Source organism: Pseudophryne corroboree, chromosome 4 (assembly GCF_028390025.1).
Source record: "Pseudophryne corroboree isolate aPseCor3 chromosome 4, aPseCor3.hap2, whole genome shotgun sequence".
Lineage (NCBI taxonomy): Eukaryota > Metazoa > Chordata > Amphibia > Anura > Myobatrachidae > Pseudophryne > Pseudophryne corroboree.
In genome coordinates, this window is record NC_086447.1 from 260,984,609 (window position 1) to 260,991,814 (window position 7,206).

The 7,206-nt window shown below is 40.8% G+C and overlaps 1 long non-coding RNA gene across 1 annotated transcript; it reads right to left on the reverse strand.

Annotated features, from left to right (window-relative positions):
• Positions 1-1,197: 1,197 nt before the first annotated feature.
• LOC134911322 (uncharacterized) lies at positions 1,198-2,127 on the reverse strand. Its single transcript, XR_010176479.1, has 3 exons — positions 2,033-2,127; positions 1,832-1,937; positions 1,198-1,649 (listed from the first exon to the last, which is right to left on the reverse strand). It is a non-coding gene; the product is annotated as an uncharacterized LOC134911322 (long non-coding RNA).
• Between the last annotated feature and the right edge of the window lie 5,079 nt (positions 2,128-7,206).

Sequence of the window (7,206 nt, forward strand, 5' to 3'; positions counted from 1 at the left end):
GACTGCGGGATGATGACGTTCGGGCACGCTCGGGTTAATCGAGCAAGGCGGGAAGATCCGTGTCTGTCTCGGAATATTGTAAAATGGGTGAAGTTTGGGGGGGTTCGGATCCCGAGGAACTGAACCCGCTCATCACTAGTTATAATACACTCAAGGGAGCTTTCCAGTGTACTGTATACATCAATTGATACAAACTCTAACAATTAGTTACAAATGTATTTAGAGTGCGGAGTACATATTTTTTAGTCACTTTCTAAAGGTTTAGGATTATTGTTTTTATATTGTTATGTAGAAGTTTTTAAATAAATTGTACAATTAATACTTTCAACGACAGCGCTTCTCTGTGTTTTTTACTTTTTGTACTATATTTATTGAGGTTCAACACCACAATCTGTAAAGCTGCAGTCAGTGATAAGTATTTCAGGAGGAATAAGTGTCTCATAGCCGGTGTACTAGCGCCCACTTCTTTCATTTTGTTTGTATATTCTCAATAAGGATGACCAGAACCTTGTTTGAATATTGGGGTCGAATCAGCATGCTGAAGCCCATTTATAGTGTGCGCACGCACAGAAGACACTCTGTGTGTGCACACACAGTGATATGCGACGGCATCTGATATATGCTAATGCCTCTGCCTGATTGATAGTCAGAGACGTTCGCAGGGAGGGGCGTCTCTTCGGCATTTCGGGGGCGGCGTTGTGGCATTTAGGGGCGCGGCCCAGACAACGCAGGCTTGTCTGGACCATTTGCAGGGTGGGCTACGGTGGCAGAGTGACATCACATGCAGTCGCTGCGACCCAAAAGATGGCGGGTGTGCAGTGTGCTTTTTCTCACAACTACAAACCATGCTGATTGAGGCCCATTGTTTGCAAATTTGCTACTACTAAGTTCTACGGTATATATAGTTCTAGATGCAGGATGGACCCATACAAAAGCCAAGCCCCTGTTTAGAAAATAACCTGTGGATATACTGTATATTGGGGGTAATTCCAAGTCAGTGGCAAACGCAGGATTTGCATGGGGGGGTTTCCAGAACTGGGTGGAGCCAATCACGGGGGTGGGGACTGAGGTGACCCAGTATATGCTGGGTCCGTAAAACTAGTGTGTCTGTGTGTGTGTGTATATATATATATATATATATATACATATATCTACACACACACACATATATATATATATATATATGACAAGAATTACTCTCCCACTGCGCTATTTCAAATAAAACACTAAAATTAATTAATTATATGGCTGCCTGTATCCTCTAAGTTCCCTGTTAGGAGGAACTAAATGTGGAAATATGAAACGAAATAGAGGAGATGGCGCCAAGGGAGTTATATCAACGCCCTACCTAAAAACGGACCCTTACAGTACTCTCCGGATAAATTACATCAGATAACAAATACTAACATAAAAATTTATTAAAACAACATATAAACCCGACACAAATGTTCATAAGTATACAGAGTTGATACATTTACATTTGTCGCACAATTTGAACAATCAGTTTGTAGTGATGAGGAAAAAGCGTAGATATATCACTACGATTTCCTCCTTCTCCTTATTGTAGATTCGGAGGTAACATCAGATAATAGATAGATAAATAACCCAACGCGTTTCGTCTTGTTCCAAGACTTCATCAGGGGTAAAATCTACAATTGTAGAATAATAAGTCAAAACAAATACATAGCAATAAGCATCTTACACTCACATATAACATGACATATTGGTATCAAAAGAACATGACATAGCAACATGAGGAGGAAAACAGAATAAATAACATGAAGAAAGAGGAAAAAAGAGAACCAAAAAGCACAGGTTGTAAAAAACATACCTCTTCATTTCAGAACATATTGTCAGCACATAAAAGGTCATTCAAAGATGTATGAACAACGTTTTAATATTTCAATGGGACTTGATTGATACAGCGGGGACCATACCTAATTAAAAAACATTTAATAACCTTTATTAATTAAAGGACACTTTTTGTTCAATTAGGCAGAGATTGGGATTAATCCAAGGGAACGGCACATACCTCATATATCATCAGCTTGAGTCTGACATTCAGATATTCGAATATGGGGAAGATTCATATGTGTATAGAATCTAACTGGTTCGCAAGCATAAGGAACCTCATAAATTGATTAATTGGGTATTAATTATAAGAACACCTACGAGTTCATAAATAGACCTCTATCTTATTTTGACACCCATAATTATAAAAATTCTGGTATCATTAATGTCTGATCACTAATGAACAGATCTCATGACTAACCCGTGTGGTTTCTATATATGATACAGAACAAAGCCACAGAATTGGCTATAACAAACACCAATGTTACCACTATACAACGATCCTCTACTAAATGATCTGATTATAACCAGCCATTTATTCATATTTGGAAAACCCAGGACTAATTGTATTAACCATCAGTATAGTGAACCCACATGATATGTTTATTAGGGAAACCCATCCTTTATGGACGGTATCACTGATCTATGATCGAATAATTCAAAGAAATTACTCAAAGTGCTACCCACCGTATATATATGTATATATATATACATACACACCCACATACATATACACATATACATAGCATATTAAACATGCATACATATATATATATATATATATATATATATATATATGTATGTACACACATACAGTACACATATATATATACACATATATATCTATATATCATATGTGTGTGTGTGTGTTTATATGTATGTATGTATATACATGTGTATATGTGTATGCACATGGATATATATGTACTATAAATAAAATAAAGTAAACTTTTATTGCACTTACAAGCAGTGCCGTAACTAGGCATTTTAGCGCTGTGTGCAAGAAACGACATTGGCGCCCCCCATGTAAGATAGGGGCAGTGCGCACCGTAGGCGCTCAAAAAATATATAGGGGCGTGGCTTCATGGGGAAGGGGCGAGGCCACAAAATAATAGCAATTCATACTACGGTGCACAGTAGACTACATTATTCAAATTACGCTGCACAGTAGCGCCGCTACACCAGGTAGAGCCCCTTTTATACATTACAGCAGACAGCGTCCCCCTTTTTACACATTACAGCAGACAGTCTCCCTTTTAACACATTGCGGCAGCCAGTCCCCCTTTTTACACATTGCGGCAGCCAGTCCCCCTTTTTACACATTGCGGCAGCCAGTCCCCCTTTTTACACATTGCGGCAGCCAGTCCCCCTTTTTACATATTGCGGCAGCCAGTCCCCCTTTTTACACATTGCGGCAGGCAGGCCCCCTTTTTACACATTGCGGCAGCCAGGCCCCCTTTTTACACATTGCGGCAGCCAGGCCCCCTTTTTACACATTGCGGCAGCCAGGCCCCCTTTTTACACATTGCGGCAGCCAGGTCCCCTTTTTACACATTGCTGCAGCCAGGCCCCCTTTTTACACATTATGGCAGACGGTGTCCCCCTGAGAGAGAGAGAGAGAGAGAGAGAGACATACTTACCATCTCCCCGCTGACAGGCTCCTCGTGCAGCTCCCTCGGTGCAGGCAGGTGAGAAGGAGGAGGAGGGAGGGGGACTGGAGCCGCAGCAGCGCTATTTCATTGGTAGCAAGCGCCGCTGCAGCATCCCCCTCTCCTTCCGTGTTGGCTGCCCGGCGCTGCTGTGGATGCTGGGATGGAGGAACCGCATCCCAGCATCCACAGCAGCGCCGGGCAGCCAATATGGAAGGAGAGGGGGATGCTGCAGCGGCGCTTACTACCAATGAAATAGCGCTGCTGCGGCTCCAGTCCCCGTCCCTCCTCCTCCTTCTCCGCTGCCCAGCGCTGCTCTCCTCCTCAGTGCGGCGGCGGCGCACGGAGCAGACTTCAGAGGCGGCATGTAATTAGTCAATTTGACTCATTACATGCCGCTGGCCGTGCGCCCTCAGGGCAACTGCGCTGTGTGCCAAGCCCACTTGGCACACACGTAGTTACGGCCCTGCTTACAAGTGCCACCAGGAAGGCAGCAGGCTGCAGAGGACGCTAGACAGCCATTAATAATACTCATGCAGCTAAAAAAAAAATATTTTTTTTTTAGTGGAGGGGGGTTTCTGGGTGCTCGGAAACCCCCCCTGGGTGCGCCACTGCAAGTTGATCGCAGCGGGAAATTTTTTAGCAGTTGGGCAAAACCATGTGCACTATAACACATTTGCAGAGAGTTAGATTTGGGTGGGTTATTTTGTTTCTGTGCAGGGTAAATACTGGCTGCTTTATGTTTACACTGCAATTTAGATTGCAGATTGAACTCACCACACCCAAATCTAACTCTCTCTGCACATGTTAAATCTGCCTTCGCTGCAGTGCACATGGTTTTGCCCAACTGCTAACAAAATTCCTGCTGCGATCAACTTGGAATTACCCCCATTATACAGCAACAATGTACAGCCTAAGACAGTTGCCTCTCATCCACACATCTTTTTATATATATATATATATATATATATATATACGGGAACAAACGGGCGGCACTCAGAGCATGTCTTAAAGGGTAAAGTGCAGTGACTTTATTGTCAGTGGAGACATCTACGTTTCGGGGCTGCGTCCCCGAAACGTAGATGTCTCCACTGACAATAAAGTCACTGCACTTTACCCTATAAGATATGCTCTGAGTGCCGCCCGTTTGCTCCCGTGTGCTATCGGGCTTTTGCCCGTGGGAGGGCACCACAAGCTAAGGAAACTATAATAAGGAACTGTGAGTGTCGGGTCAAACTGCTATGTTTTATATATATATATATATATATATATATAATTTTTATACCAATTATTTGAATAATTTTACATGACAATGAATGCTTTATTAACAATATGGCTTTATAAAAAAAGCAGACTGGGTCTTTGACAATTACAAAATAAATTCACAATTCGATTTGCACAATAAAGTAGAGCTCAATATCAAACTTTAACATAATTACTAATTTATTTTAATGTGATCATTCATGATGAGATTAATAGGTACAGTAATTTATGTCTTACTGTATTTTTTCTGTTCTAGACACTTTAGCTAATTTAATTTCACTGGAGTCTTAGATGGTTTTGCACATAGCTCAGATTCTGCTCCTCTGGGTAATCAACATTATAAACGAATGAGAATTTTCTTTTTTGTTGTTAATTAAAGCCACCTGTTTGTACACACTCTGCAAGCAGGATGCTTTCTGCTACCAATGATGTACTGACATAATACACAACGATTGTCCATCAAGCTATTTAAGACTAAACATTGTTTCACCAAACAATCCTTTGTGTTGCGTGCCCCGTGCCTTGTGATGTCATTAGTTCCTTGTGCAACCATAGGCTAAATATTGGCTTGACCCACAAAACGACTCCACCAACTGTGTGTGACAAGCTCATTTTAAATGCCAGACTGTTATTAAACCCACATGCATTTATTCACAGATGGAAAACTTGGACACGTTACAAACATACATGGGCTACAATTAATAGTATAATCACCTTATAGGGTGCTTAGTAAACCACTGAGCACATAATGTTATCTGCAGGCTGGGAAGCAATATTAGCTCCATGTTAAAATGTAGGATAGGACGTGTTTCATTCCATTTTTATCTCTGTGAGTCACTCCTTTGCTTGGCAATGCCCTAACAAGTCTAAATGTGATAAACAGGAGAACAAATCCAGCACTATACTATACACAGACCAAGTGCCAAAAATGCTTGTATGATTAGCTTGGACTGCGACTACTGACATGCATCCAATATAGTATATACTTACTGAGCTTAGGAAAAGTTGGATTCTAAATTGAACATGCAGTACTAGGAAAAATAAGACTAATTTCCCTGAGGAGGAAGGAGTAACCGAATTGCTAACAATGATTGTGATTTTGTAAAGGCAGACATCACTGCCTAATAGATGGTACTGTTGTACTAGATCCCATCAGTCTGGGAGTCATGAAAATCAAACGATAAAAATAAAATGGTGGGGGGAAAAATAAAGCCCTGAAGCGCATATTTTGGGGAAAAATATTATTGAAGCATATAAATGAAAGAATTAGGCATGCTATGATAAGAAAGTACAAATGGAAAAATACTATAGTTCTGTTCCAAACAAATAGCTTGTATTTTTCTTCAGTACATCCTCTGTGTATCAACATTTGATCATATATAGCATATGTAGGCTGGTCATATTATCCCTATAACCTGGGACACTCATGAATTACACAGGTTCTGTGGCTGGCTGACTACAAGCCTGCATGTCACCTGGTTTTAAGCAGCCACAGAATCTGTGTAATTCATGAGTGTCCCAGGATAAAGGGATAATATGGTCAGTCTAGCATATGCCAGCATACTGTACCACTTACATGCATGGCTCAGAGTACTCACCTCCATTGTACACTACTAAGTAAGTACTGAAGACTAGATGTAACATGCAGCAGACAGATTGTGATGCCTGCAAACCTGCTTGTGCTGCCTTGTCCATCTCTCCTGCTTTGGCATCTGCGGAAGGAAAGCACAGAAAGAATATGGAGGCACGGTGGGCAGAACTACATAAGAATCTCAGTGCTGGCATCCAGTCAGAATGTTGACATCAGAAAATTTTCTGAATGTCGGCAGTCAGAATGTTGACATGAGCAATAGGTGTAATGTAAAATTTGACATAGCTTAAATGTCCACAGTATATTAATGTTATTTTTAGGTTTGGGATTTGGTATAGGGTTATTGTTTATGCTAAAATATTAAAAAATGACATGTTGACATTCTGGCTTTGACATGTTAAATGTCAACATTTTGTGAATGTCAATATTTGTGAATGTCAATATTATTTCTGTTGACATAACATCTATGTCAACATTCTCACTTTCAACATTGTGAATGTTGACTTTTCATACCATACCGCTCAATGCCCACTATAGCCTGGTAAGACCCAAAAATTCAGCCGCTATGGCGAGAGGTTCTCTCCTTGGCCAAAAGTTCTCAATGTTAACTTTTCAGAATCACCTTCCTAGGCTCATCTACACCTCTATCCTGCAGATTTACCTAAATATCTTTTAGGCCATATCTTGATTGCCAATAGAGCAGCCATTGCGCAAAACTGGAAATCCCCATCTCCCCTATCCTTGCATAAAATTCTTTGTAAAAGACAATATGCTTTCAAATGGAAACTCTATGTGTACCATATTGTTTCTCTGCCACCACCACATTGGTAAAATGGATCAAATGGCATGGAT